The sequence below is a fragment of the Amblyomma maculatum genome, chromosome 1, assembly GCF_055883805.1.
Source record: "Amblyomma maculatum isolate TAMU_Amacu chromosome 1, ASM5588380v1, whole genome shotgun sequence".
Taxonomy (NCBI): Eukaryota; Metazoa; Arthropoda; class Arachnida; order Ixodida; family Ixodidae; genus Amblyomma; species Amblyomma maculatum.
Window position 1 is genome coordinate 164,480,481 of NC_139344.1, and position 13,978 is coordinate 164,494,458.

A 13,978-nucleotide genomic window follows, 5' to 3' on the forward strand; every position below is an offset into this window, starting at 1 on the left:
GTATGAAGTTAGGTGCAAATGTGGAGCGCGGATATGTTCCCTTGGAGTGGGAAGTCATCGTCACTCTTCTTCCTCTGGCCGCTAAACGTTTTTACAGCTGCAGTGCGGATAATCAAACAGAACAGTTTGAAACTCGGTACGGTCATAGGTTCACTTTAGCATGCAATGCGACGTATAATTTAGGGCGCTTGTTCTGGAGCTTTTTAGCGACGCCCCATGCGTATGGCATCGCGGCTTCATCTTGCGCTTTGAAGCAGATGCAGTTAGGCGTCTCGGCGCGGCACAAGAATGCACTGAATTGACACTCCTGAGCCAGCTCCATTAGCGTATGTTTGCTAAAGCATTGTCCGATGAGAACCACTCCTATAAAGCCTGCCTCAAAATCGACTTCAAAGGGTACTTCGCCTGATAAGGAGCGAGGGTCTTCAGTCGCGCGCTTAGTACAGTTTCAGCATTTTTGAAGTAAACGCACGTGCTAGCTGTGCGCACAATGTCGGCTGAGCATGCCCGAAGCGTTCTTTTCGCTGCGCGCATATTTTGTGCACAGCAGCAGACGCATGTGGGGAAGACGAACGTCGTTCACCTGATGAAAAGGAACGTCTGGATGCAGGGGTAGGCATTTGCAATCATGAGGAACGCTGCTTGCTGGTGGTATTTGATGATGTTCAACGAGTCGGCTGCAAAAGAAAGCGGTGCAATATGTAAGTCGACTTCTATGAGTGTCAGCATGCTTTTTTTTTTTTTTGAGTGCCCTGTGGGTGGCAGCATTTCAGACCTCGATCTCTAGCGCAGTACATGCTCCGTAGACCTCTGGCGCTGCGTAGTTATACACAAACACAACACACACATGTGTGCTTTGTGTTTGTGTATAACTATGGAGCGCCAGAGGTCTACGGAGTCGTCTAGCCAACCCGCTCGCAAGTACTAAGCACATGCTCGGTTGAAAGCTGAAACAAGTGTCCCCATGTGCGAATGATGCAGTCTCCTTTTCATGTGCTGCTCTCAGGTGTCCCATAAACGCCAAGTATTTAACACCTTTACCAGAGATGGCAGATGATCGAGGTTAATTTTTGTTTTTCGTTTCCTTTAATATACTGACTTTATATGCGTCGCCTTTACAAATCAAATCATTGTACCAATAAAAAATGATAAAACTTGTCCAGCTTGTGAAACTGACTGAAGCTACCACTCTCGGATTGAGAATCAGTTTTCTCCGCGCCCACGTATCGTCAGCCTAGCGCACAACACGCCTTCGGACTGCGAGTCTTGAAGAGCACGTTAGCAAGCCGCGGCCGTTTGTCATATACCTTGTGGCCTGCCGCATTCGATCATCCACAATGCATGCTTTATGCGCAAGCGTCATATCTCACGTAGCTTTGTAGCAAAAAGGCACAGCCGCAAGGCTCCTTTCGCGGCATTCCTGTATTCGCGACGATTCCTAATACTTCATGAAAATGCTGGGAATAGTTCTAAGGGATTTACCATGATTCCAAGGCGACGCCCTAAGTACGCGCTGACCTTGCAATGTCGAAGTCATACGATGGCACAGCCTGTCAAACATGCGCCCTTGCTTGACCACCGTTAGGTGCCGCGCACTTTTACAGTATCCAGTCTCTAGCGAATAGTATATATACACACACACACACACCATATCAGCCCAGGGTCGTTGCCCAGATCCGTCGATAAACTGCCTCACCTAGAGCAGTGACGCTGACGAGGAAGTACGTGTGTCCCAGGATGACCCAGGAGGAGCTCCAAAACCGCATGCCGTGGATGAAGCGTAGCTTCATGCTGTCCGACTCGCTGGCAGCCTCCGTGGTCAGCAGCATGTTGGTGTTGGCCACCACTGAGAAGCTCACCAGCACCTTGGTCACCAGTTCTGCGCGCGCAACAACCATGCAGGCACAGGGAAGCAAACTGGTCGCCCAATGTACAGGCCGAGTCGAGGGGATGCTTTTGACCAATGAGCGATATCACTTCGATTTGCGTGCCAGTGGCGCAGTGTATCCCTCAGTAACTCGTCTTTAAACATGCCGAAATTATGAACAGCAAAGCAAGTGCGATGCAGTCCTGGAATACGCGGCGAATTTGGTTAGGTTATTCTTTCTTTCTTTTTTTTTTAGGATGTATTTTGCTCTGCATATGTTATGCTGCCTTTAATTTTGATACTTAGACTCGATTTGAAGCCCACGTCGTCTATCATCGTCTATCGTGCTATAGTTCCTATCGTTGTTGAGTACAAACAAACAAAGTGATCGAACTGGTGGGGTTAGTACAAGGGACACCAGAGCAACAGATGAGATTTTTTTTTTTTTTGCCTAGTTTGTCTAAATATGTAGTTTGCTTTCGGCCACTCCCACGTTATCTAACATCTGTGAAAAATCCTTATGGTTTCCTGCACAGCAAAAGTCGCACATTGTTGTGGATGTTGGGACTGGTATTAGCTAACCGGAAACATTCGCAAAGTTGTTGGCTTGTAGGGACGAATTGACTGTACATGTGAAGCGTTTCTTGGACGTGGTCACTCGCCATAGATCGCATATAATGAAGGAGCCTGCACGTCGATTCTGTGCAAAGACGGATTTATGGTCCAGGGTGCTGTAAATAAATTGGGAGTGTGGGGTCGTGTATGCATACAGTAATTCGAGATAGTATTTGAGGTCGGTACAATTTTCTGTTCACGATTACTCGGATATCAATTAAGGGCCAAATCATTTCACAACCGTGTTCTGGGACGATTTGGCGTGCACCATAGATGTTTATAACAAAACCAGATGCTTGCTATTGCTAATGGTAATCTACATAAGTCGTATAACCTTTGTTGCTGTCACCATCGTGTTCCTTGTGTGAGCAAACAACCACATCATACCCTATTACATCGAATGCCGTCGAATAAGCTCTGTTGAAGTGATTATATTAAACGCGCAATAGGAGCAGCGGAAGGAAGGGTACAGTTTATTCAGCTCGGAATTGGATGTTCAACGAAATTGGTAATTTGAGCCCGGCTGACATCCTGGGCCACATGGGTAGTAAGGACCCCTCCCTGACGATTCCAGCGCCAATCTCTTTAATAAGAGTGATAAGTTTACTCTCTCCCCCTTGGACATTCGTTTGTTCCTTCTTACCTGGAAGGAGCTTCTTCTTTTCCTCTGGCAGATAATAGCGGGTAACGTCGTAAGCTGTTCCGATGAGCAGGATAAGTGAGAGGACACCGAGAAATATGCTGCGAGAGAAAAAGAAACGGAGGAAGAAAAAAAAGGAGGAAATTCACTGTCATCGCTTGCCGACAAACTTACTTACATTGAATGGCAAGTAACGATAGCATGAACGCCTATCATACTTAAAACCGCTCTGGTTTTCTGAACGTGACCTAGTCTGACCACTGTCACACACAAAAGAATGAAAGGCTGCAGCGCCCCGCCGTGGTGGTGCAGTGGTCAGTGCGCTCGACTACTGTGCCCAGGGATGCGGGATCGAATCCTGGACGTGGCGGCCGCTTTTCGATGGAGGCGAAAAGCAAGGCGCTCAGAGTCCTCCACTACGGCGTCTCTCATAGCCTGAGTCGCTTTGGGCGTAAACCCCATCAACCAAACCAAATTGAAAGGTTGCAGCGATCACACTTGACTACTTGCGCGTTAAGAGAGTTATTGCTTAGTTTGTTACGGGGGCAGAGACCTCGTCAGGCAATCATGCCTTTTGTCTCTGCCACCCGCAGGAAGGAGTGATTTCCTGCAAATAAAAAAAGACTGACTGACTGACGAACTGACTAAAGACTGACTGATTATCTTCTAAGCGATGCCTCCTATATTTCAGTCACAGCCACGCCGCTCCCTTTGCTAAGGAAGACTTAGAAAGCCTCCGTCCGTTTATTCACCGCGATGTGGCTCCAAGTATGAGTAGGTGCGACTTACGCCGTGAAAAAAGAACTAAATTTTCCTTCCCAATTTCTCCTGGTATGTCGCGAGTCGTAGATCTCCCTCTCCCTACGTGTTCGAAGCGGCACGAAAAAAAAGAAGAAAGAGAAGAAGGAAAAAAAAAAAAAAAGACCACACCATAGGAGAGGGCTTGATTTGCGACTGACGTGAACGGCGTTGAAAATGAGGAGACATTGCTGCTGCTGCAGCACTACAGAGTTGCGGGACGTGGGGCCGGCGCACATACTCGAGTGAGTCCTTTGTCGTCCAAGAGAACGTCGCACCGTTACGTGGCTAACTATGAAGAGAACGGGCTAAGAGAGCCACTGACATCATGGTGGTCGGTTACGTGGAAACAGCCAGCGAATATCCAGGCAAATTTTTATTTAAACTGTCGACCTAAATTGTTGAAGTGACTTCGACTGCCAATACTAATGGACCAAAACGTTTTCCAGCGCATGTTCTGAGTACAGCACGAAGCACCGGCTAATATCACTTTCGAAGAATTAAATGAACTTGTCGCGAAAGAAAAAAAATACATTCCGAAGTAAAATATGCTGATATTAAAAATAGGAAGCGTTTTAGCTTCAACTCGACACTAAAAAATAAATATGCGCGCACACTTTTTTAAGAATCGATGGAAAATACTGGGCCCTGCTTTGAAACTGCATTGCCAGCTGGTCAATACTGCCAGTAACAGCACCATGTTGGAGCTCTTTCGAATTACTAGTCTACGCTGATAAGATTATGACGGAAAAATGAAAACAATTCAATCGTTCTGTCATCTCACCCGGTACTGTCCCATGATTATTGGCTCACATAAAGTGGAGGTTTGAAGTGTAGTGATGTGCTACATGATATCATCCCATCTTATCGTGATATTGCGAGGCTAACCCAATATCAAGAGTGCCTGAAATTTACATCGCCGAGATATGTGCGAGTCTCCAACCTAGCATTGCTTTTCATGAGTTGTGTACCATCGATTCTGCGAAAAATGTGTGCTCATTTCACGTCAGTCCTATCCCCGTTTTGAGAACGAACTTGATTGTTCAAGAAATATTTCATCAAAATTTGCGGTAAACCAAAATAATAAGGGAGTAATTACTCATCGCATCCACCCAAGCGCAGCCATACGGCTACAAAGGAAAGCTATACAGCTTTCTCAGAAACTTCGTAGTTAAAGAAAAATTCGCCCTGATCCGGGAATCGGACCCGGCCGGCACCTCCGCCTTTCCGGGGCAGTCGCTCTACCGACTGAGCTAACCAGGACGGTCAGCAGAGCAGACGGTAGGGCAAGAATAAACCAAAATAAATTCATTTTCACGCGCACTACACAAGATGACATGTTTACACAATGTGCCAAGAAAATAACGTACATGAGCGACAAAGTCAAGGTTCATTGCATTCTTTCGAGAAGCACGGAGCGCTTGTCTCTGTCTGTTTCTTCTCCGTCCATGTTGTTTTAGAGCTTTTGAAAGATGTCAAACCTGTACCAACTAGCCCGATCTGCCATCCTACGGAATATATATATATATATATATATATATATATATATATATATATATATATATATATATATATATATATATATATAGAGAGAGAGAGAGAGAGAGAGACATGGATTGCTTGTTATGGGCCAGAGTTAAATTCAAACAGGATGTCACACAACTATCCCGATTATCTATTTTATTCCAACAGTTTCGGACGGTGGACCGTCCTTCAAGGTAGAATTGAGAATGGAGAATAAGTCCGCACATTACGCCACTGTTAGGAGAGGGAGAAGGAATTCTCGCTCTCCATCTTTGGAGAAGCAAACATTACTGAATAGATAGAAAGGGCGAAAAGCTCCAGTTGATTATTGGCTGGTAATGCAACAAAGACGGAGAGAGAAGACAAAAAAAAAAAAAGGGAGGGGGGGGGGGGAGGAGAGAGAAAAGGGCAAAAAGAGAAAGTGGAGAGCCGACGAATGTTACATACGCGCCGTGCTTCCACGAAGACGACACTAAAAGCAAGACAAGTCTCCCTCGAAGGAAGCCAGAAATTGAGCAAAGGTTCAGAATAACATAAAAATAATAATAATAATAATAAAAAAATAAAATGTGAAAAACAGACAACGCGAGCATGCACACCAGGACGGCCCGCTCCCCAGCGGTGCAGGTGTTCAAGAAAACCGTTGGGATAAGAGTTATGTGTTCTAGACGGAGTTGTTCCACCCCGCGACACGCCAGCGATCGGAGCCAGGGCGGCGCGCCGCCGCGGCGACGAGAGCCGTCGGCCAGACGCGCTCTACCGAAACCCGAAACCCAATGTCGCAGCCGGGCATTCGCGTCAAATGGTTCCCGCGAGCGTGTCCTAAGTGAAGACGTGTGTTGCGGGATAGAAAACCGACCAGAGGGGGGAGGCCAAGGAGCTAAATAACGAACAGTATAGTTTGCGTGAGAAGGAGGAAATTCTTAGGAGCGGGCAAATGGGGGGAGATAAAGGCCTCGTCTATTAGTTATGTAGGCTTTTCAGAAAGGCAGAGTTGCCCAATGTTTCATTAATTCCATGGGTTAGAGTCTGAAATTTGTGTATGAAGTACGATTCTCTTTGTTCTCTTTGTCGATTTGTTTGGAAACCTGATTGAAGGAGAATGACCCGAATGTTTTCGAAAGTGTGGTTTGGAAGGCACAGGTGCTTAGAAAAAGGGAGATTTGGCAGTGTGTGGACGTGGGCCTTGTGGTTATTGAAACGAAACCTGAATGGTGTTTCGGTCTGGCCGACGTATTCCATGCCGCACACACCGCAGCTTAGCATGTATACCACATTGGCACTGTCGCAGTTCAAGGATTCTTTGATCTTAAAGGTGAAATCAGAGAAGTTGCCCTTTACAATATTTGTCGCCTGCACATGATTGCAAACTTTACAGCGCGATTTTCCGCACGGCTTACATCCAGGGTTAGGGTTAGCATTGGCGGTCGTTACCCTGTACCGGAAACCAACCGACCGCCAGCAGTACCTATTTCAAAAGCAGCCACCCACACCACTGTAAAACCAGCATACCCTACTCACAGGCCCATAGATTCCGACGGATTTGCTCTGAGCTAGAGGACTTTGACCGCCATGCGGAGCAACTAAAAACAAATCTCCTGCAAAAGGAATACCCCCGCTTCATTGTTGATGATGCTATTGGGAAAGCTCGAGGCTTAGACAGAAATGAAATAATCAATTTTGAAAACTCACAGCAGAACGACAGGCCAACAAACCTCGTTCTTACACATTCCTCAAACATGCCACGGGTTAATAATATCCTCTCGAAACATTTCAATATAATCCAGCAAAGCAGTCACTTGTCTTCCATTTTCAAACAGCCACCGAGAGCAGTGTATAGAAACCTAAAGGACATGTTAGTTAAATCTAAAACGACCGCCAATACTAACCCTAACCCCGGATGTAAACCGTGCGGAAAACCACGTTGTAAAGTTTGCAATCATGTGCAGGCGACAAATATTGTAAAGGGCAACTTCTCTGATTTCACCTTTAAGATCAAAGAATCCTTGAACTGCGACAGTGCCAATGTGGTATACATGCTAAGCTGCGGTGTGTGCGGCATGGAATACGTCGGCCAGACCGAAACACCATTCAGGTTTCGTTTCAATAACCACAAGGCCCACGTCCACACACAGCCAAATCTCCCTTTTTCTAAGCACCTGTCCCTTCCAAACCACACTTTCGAAAACATTCGGGTCATTCTCCTTCAATCAGGTTTCCAAACAAATCGACAAAGAGAACAAAGAGAATCGTACTTCATACACAAATTTCAGACTCTAACCAATGGAATTAATGAAACATTGGGCAACTTTGCCTTTCTGAAAAGCCTACATAACTAAAAGACGAGGCCTTTATCTCCCCCCATTTGCCCGCTCCTAAGAATTTCCTCCTTCTCACGCAAACTATACTGTTCGTTATTTAGCTCCTTGGCCTCCCCCCTCTGGTCGGTTTTCTATCCCGCAACACACGTCTTCACTTAGGACACGCTCGCGGGAACCACTTGACGCGAATGCCCGGCTGCGACATTGGGTTTCGGGTTTCGGGAGAGCGCTTCTGGCCGACGGCTCTTTCGTCGCCGCGGCGGCGCGCCGCCCTGGCTCCGATCGCTGGCGTGTCGCGGGGTGGAACAACTCCGTCTAGAACACATAACTCTTATCCCAACGGTTTTCTTGAACACCTGCACCGCTGGGGAGCGGGCCGTCCTGGTGTGCATGCTCGCGTTGTCTGTTTTTCACATTTTATTTTTTATTATTATTATTATTATTATTATTATTATTATTATTATTATTATTATTATTATTATTATTATTATTATTATTATTATTATTATTTTTATGTTATTCTGAACCTTTGCTCAATTTCTGGCTTCCTTCGAGGGAGACTTGTCTTGCTTTTAGTGTCGTCTTCGTGGAAGCACGGCGCGTATGTAACATTCGTCGGCTCTCCACTTTCTCTTTTTGCCCTTTTCTCTCTCTTCCCCCCCCCTCCCTTTTTTTTTTTTTTTTTGTCTTCTCTCTCCGTCTTTGTTGCATTACCAGCCAATAATCAACTGGAGCTTTTCGCCCTTTCTATCTATTCAGTAATGTTTGCTTCTCCAAAGGATGGAGAGCGAGAATTCCTTCTCCTAACAGTGGCGTAATGTGCGGACTTATTCTCCATTCTCATTTCTACCTTGAAGAAGGACGGTCCACCGTCCGAAACTGTTGGAATAAAATAGTTAATCGGGAAAGTTGTGTGACATCCTGTTTGAATATATATATATATATATATATATATATATATATATATATATATATATATATATATATATATATATATATATATGAAGACGCCGACAGTATATATATATATATATATATGCACATATGCATGGTATTTATATATAGACGACAGTTGTGAAACCCGCAGGACATGGTATACGTGTTGTCGTATTACCGAATAACTATCCATCACCTTCTTGTAAAGTACAGTTAGCAGCAATATGAAAGGGAACAGGGGAGCGCGTGACCTCCGCGCCTTGCAAAGCGCTGCCAGCCTGCCACCAACACAAGACGAGAATGGGTGGCACCATGGGGAGTGCTCGGAAAGAGCAGCCGACCAAGCTTAGTTTGAAGGCGTTCTATACCACTGATCCTTACATCCTGTCGGGGACAGAGCATTAAAAAGCGGGGAGGCCACACGCTCCCGTGTTCCCTTTTATATTGCTTCTAGCTGTACATTATAGTATGCGGCATAGAGTCACTGTGATACGCTATACAGTGTACTGTTGCAGTGGTGTGTACACTTTAACAATGTAGAAGCGCAGAACACATAAGGAGCTTTTACGCCCTTTGCGCACGCTGATAAGCCATCTTGAATATCCCATTTACCGGATGTCATCTGTAGATTTGTAATGAAAAAAAAGGTATGGTTTTAGTCCAGTGCTGGCAATCGGACTGTGCCGTTGTCCGTTTCCATTGCAAGTTTTCTGGGCCAAGATCTTTTCGCTCTCTGTAAGGCCTCCAATTTACCTTCGCAAGGTTCCAACAAATGACGGTTCCAGCTTCTATGGCGTCAGATAATTGAAAACTGTTAAAAAAAGCTTAACATAAAAATATCACAGGGTAGAAATCCTTTGCACACATTATGAAGGAGCGCCTGGCTGTTATTGTAAGCACTGTGCCTTCGGTGTCAGGCATATAATGACCGAAACCACTCCAACTGCAGGCTTTGAGAATTGGGGGATTCTTTTATCAGTGCACTAAATGGTCTAATGGCAGGGAAAAAAAATACTTCAGCTGAGGTTGGAAAGTAAGCGGCACAAGCGACACAGACAGGAGCAGAGAGGGCGGCGGCGCAACCGGCACAATTCCCGTAACTTCACGCTCAGAGAGCAGCATTCCCGCCGCTGTTTCCGGTTGAGTAGATGTGTTTATTGCCCTCTGGGCGTGTACGAGTGCGCGGTATGGGGTGTGTTTATTTTTACTCAACGAGGTGTGCCCCCGGCGCACTTTCGAAAGTGCAGACAGGCACGCAAACACAAAAGAGTGTTGACAGAGCGGAAGCGGGGCCTTATGTAATGCGGTGCCTTCAACGAAGGTAACAGCGTGACGGGTGTTAGGCTAAATGTGCGGCTACGTCAACGAAGCAAGTTAGGGGCGTTACACACGAGAAGCAACGAGCTGTGTATAGTTGCACTTAAGGGCCGTTGATCCAGCGCTCGCACTCGCGACAGGTACACAGGTGCCGTAGAAGTTTTTCGCTACGGACCGTCCTCAAGCCGCTTTAGCGGAGCTTTACGCCTTAGCGCAAATGTTTTACCTTATGTATATTTCTACGTAATCGTGGCTGCGGTTTCCTGTACCTGCGTATAAGTATATAAACGGCTGAACACCGAAGAAGAGAGATGGTCAATTGCACGCAAACATGTTTTGAGGCTCACTGCAGTGGAGACTCTCTCGAAAACCTTCGAACACCCGGGCCTCTCTAACATGCGCCAAAATATCAGTACACGGTCGTTTTCGAATGTCACCTCCACCGTTTAGAGGGCTCCTCTCCATCCTCATCTACTATCTCTATCCCACCTATCTTCAATTTTGCCGCCCCATATCCTCCCCTGTTTCTTTCGTTTCCTTACGCTGCAGATTAAGTGGGTGGTTACGGTTAGAGATAAGTCTCCGCGGCGGGCACTATGTTTGCTGTTTTGTTTCAGTTCTCTTTCATTATTATTATTATTATTATTATTATTATTATTATTATTATTATTATTATTATTATTATTATTATTATTATTATTATTATTATTATTATTATTATTATTATTATCAGCTCTCAGCTCTTAGAGTACATCCTACTGCGCGTTCCGCGAAAGAGCATGAGGGAATTCAGACCATTTCAGGTTTCTCCTCTTCATTCCCACTCCCCTCTGGACAGGATGCAGTGGTTATTTAACTCTTTTTGTCCTCACCTTGACATCTTCCAAAACTCGCTCTGTTCATTTACATTGGATGTTCGTAGCGTTGTATTCTAAATAGTACTTTATCACATATAACTCCCACTTTCTAGCCTTAAATTGTATTTACTTCACTTTTTGCTTTTTCTCCTGTTCAATGCTGTCTGTATCTTGAACTACTTTTTATCCGTTTCTTGCTTATATTTCAACTTTAAACTTTATATTCGAATCTTACTGTCCCTTGTTCAATTTTACTTCTTTATTGTATTATTCTGTATTTCTAGCCTGTGTTTTAAGTACCATGCACTTGTTGCGCCTGGAATGGTTGTTTATTTTATGTATATTTCTATATTACTATAATCAATGTCAGTCATCTGTTTTTTTTTTTTTTTCTCTCTTCTACCTACCGTTCTTTTTTTTTTTTTCTTTATTTCCTGGTGTGCTAAAAAATTCTCTCACTGTGTATATAAGTGATGATACTCATTGTTTGCTTAATTTCCGTGATACTTTTCGTCTCAGTTTCATTTCATGTATTATTTATTTCTTTTTTTTGTGTTCTCTCTGTGTGTGTAAACATGTTTGTGCTTTTTCATTTTTTTTTGTGCTGCAGCACAAAGACCACATGGTTGTTCCTGCGCACATTAAATAAAGATCGATTGATTGATTGATTATTATTATTATTATTATTATTATTATTATTATTATTATTATTATTATTATTATTATTATTATTATTATTATTATTATTATTATTATTATTATTATTATTATTATTATTATTATTATTATTATTATTATTATTATTATAAAACCGCTACCCTGACAAGATTCACCTCTGCGAATTCGTGTTCTAAAGGTTAAAAATTTAGCCTATAAATACCTAACAGTCAAACAAGGCGTCAATGTTTAAACCACGTCACAGAAAGGAAAACTGTAGTACAAGTTCCGTTTCCTCACCGCGAAATTAGCGCCTTCTTGTCTTTGTTGAAAAATATGTAATATTTTATTCAGCAAATTAAATGAACCAGAATGGAATGTTTCGCTGTGACGGGCTCAAAATTCGAATTTCAGCACGCTACACCAAACTGTTGCCTGTTGCGTAAAAGGCGCATCACTCCGAAAGCTGACTATGCTCGCATGACCTCAAGATGAACGCCTCCTGCTGTGCCTCTCCTGTTCCCAAAGCACTGACGTCACAAGCTGTGCGCATGCAGGAGTTTTGTTATCATGATGGCTGTAGTTGACGCTCGCGAGAGCCCTCCGTCCCTGCGATCCCATTTTCTTTTCCGATTTGAAATAATGACGAGAGCGGTATTTGCATCGACGCTTCTGTTACCCGGCACGGGATGCGCGGCATGAATGCGTGTTTAAAGGGGTGCAACCTGCTCTAACAATTCGGGACAGCTTCATATATGTGCAAAATGAGGTGCGCTTTGGGAGTTGAAAACACGAAGAAGTGAAATAGTGGCTTAGTGGCAGACGCGATACAAATGTGAGCAGGTGAGGCAGCTGGGGTAAAATACGTGCATGGGCTGCCCACATGGTAGAAACGAGTCCCATTTGCTCTAGAGGCGCAGCTGACTTGACACAGTGAGGTAGCTTTTGTCGAGCCACACGTAGCTTTCACAATCTTAGCACAAGGGCAATCTACGTACTTTATCGCGAAAAGCTCATTTATTGGATGGATGAGTCTGAGGAAAATGCCAGTAAGGCAAGGAGCCTATGTTTGCAGTATATATGCAGTTCTAAAGCTTAAGTGTTTCGAAACAAAAAGAGAGCAGGCTTTTTTCTTACGCTTCGAATGGCTAACTAAGCCAAGGAAAGCATTCGGGATGTTGCCGACTGTTGGCTTCTTTCCTTCATGTATTATAACGAGCACCCTCATTTCCCTTTAATTTATCTCCTTGTAGCATACGGGGGTCTGGGTTCTGGCAGTTTTGAAGCCATAGGTAGCGTAAGAGGGTTCTAGCACAGCTTTCGCCCTCGTTCCTGATCACGTTCTACGTGACGCTGGCGGTAACACAGGACGTTCCACGTCCGCCGCTATGGTTGAGGGTGGCGATGGTGAACACTCTCAAGGTTCGTATACAGACAACATAAATACCCAAGCAAGTAGCAGGGGGGACAGCGGCCGATGTAGCTCAGTTGAAAGAGCACCGGACGCGATATTCGGAGGTCGTGGGTTCGGTTCCCACCATCGGCACGTTGTTTTTTCTTCTACTTGGTGTTTAATTATATTTCTGTGATTATCCAAGAAAAATTAAAAAAAAAAGACAAAGTACCATCCCCAATGCTTTCCTTGGCTTCGCCGACTGTTGGCTTCTTATATATATATATATAGTGAAAAATGAAGACCAACGTGTGAAACAAATTTATTGACGTTTCGGCTGTGGAACAGCCTTCGTCAGAATATATATATATATATATATATATATATATATATATATATGCGCATGGCTAGGACTAAATTACACTGGCTTCGGCTTTTATATTAAAAGGAAAGCCGGGCATATAGCATCTAGCAGCTATCGCGACCCTCCTTTCTCGCAATATGAAAACAATTCTTGTTTTCTTTAAAAAAAAAACAACAACAACAAAAAAAGAAGAACGTTGAGGGAAAGCAGCCACGGCAATCGTGGGCCTAGCGAGTGCGCGCATGGCAAAGTTCGCTCACAGAATGCCGCGCTGGTAGCCATTGGGCGGCCGAGAGTCCTTGATCTGGCATCCACGCACCACCGTGTGGAATCCGTATCGGTGCAGCAGCGTGCCCGCTATGTGGCGCAGCTCTGCCCCCGAACACGTAGACGGGATGCAGATGCCCAGCTGGATGCCGAAGAACAGGTCCTGGTTCAGCCAGTTCATCGGGTCGTTGACGCCCTGCAGTTAACAAAATGTCGCGCATGCTGAGGGGACGCGCCTTGTACTAGGAGCGAAATGTAAAAAAATAATAATAATAATAAAGCACAGGGAAGCTTTTTCGGGAGGGCACCACAAAACGTGGGCAGGGTGAAGGAGCAAGGGCGGGTGCTCATTCCGGGAATTCACTGTCTTTGGCGGCTTCCTTGACAGCGCTCATCAGCTGAAGCTGAATGCAGGGGGTCAG

The 13,978-nt window shown here is 44.7% G+C and overlaps 1 pseudogene; it reads right to left on the bottom strand.

Moving 5' to 3' along the window:
• Positions 1–13,978, bottom strand: part of LOC146204797 (nose resistant to fluoxetine protein 6-like) — a 90,142-nt pseudogene that overhangs the window by 16,651 nt on the left and 59,513 nt on the right.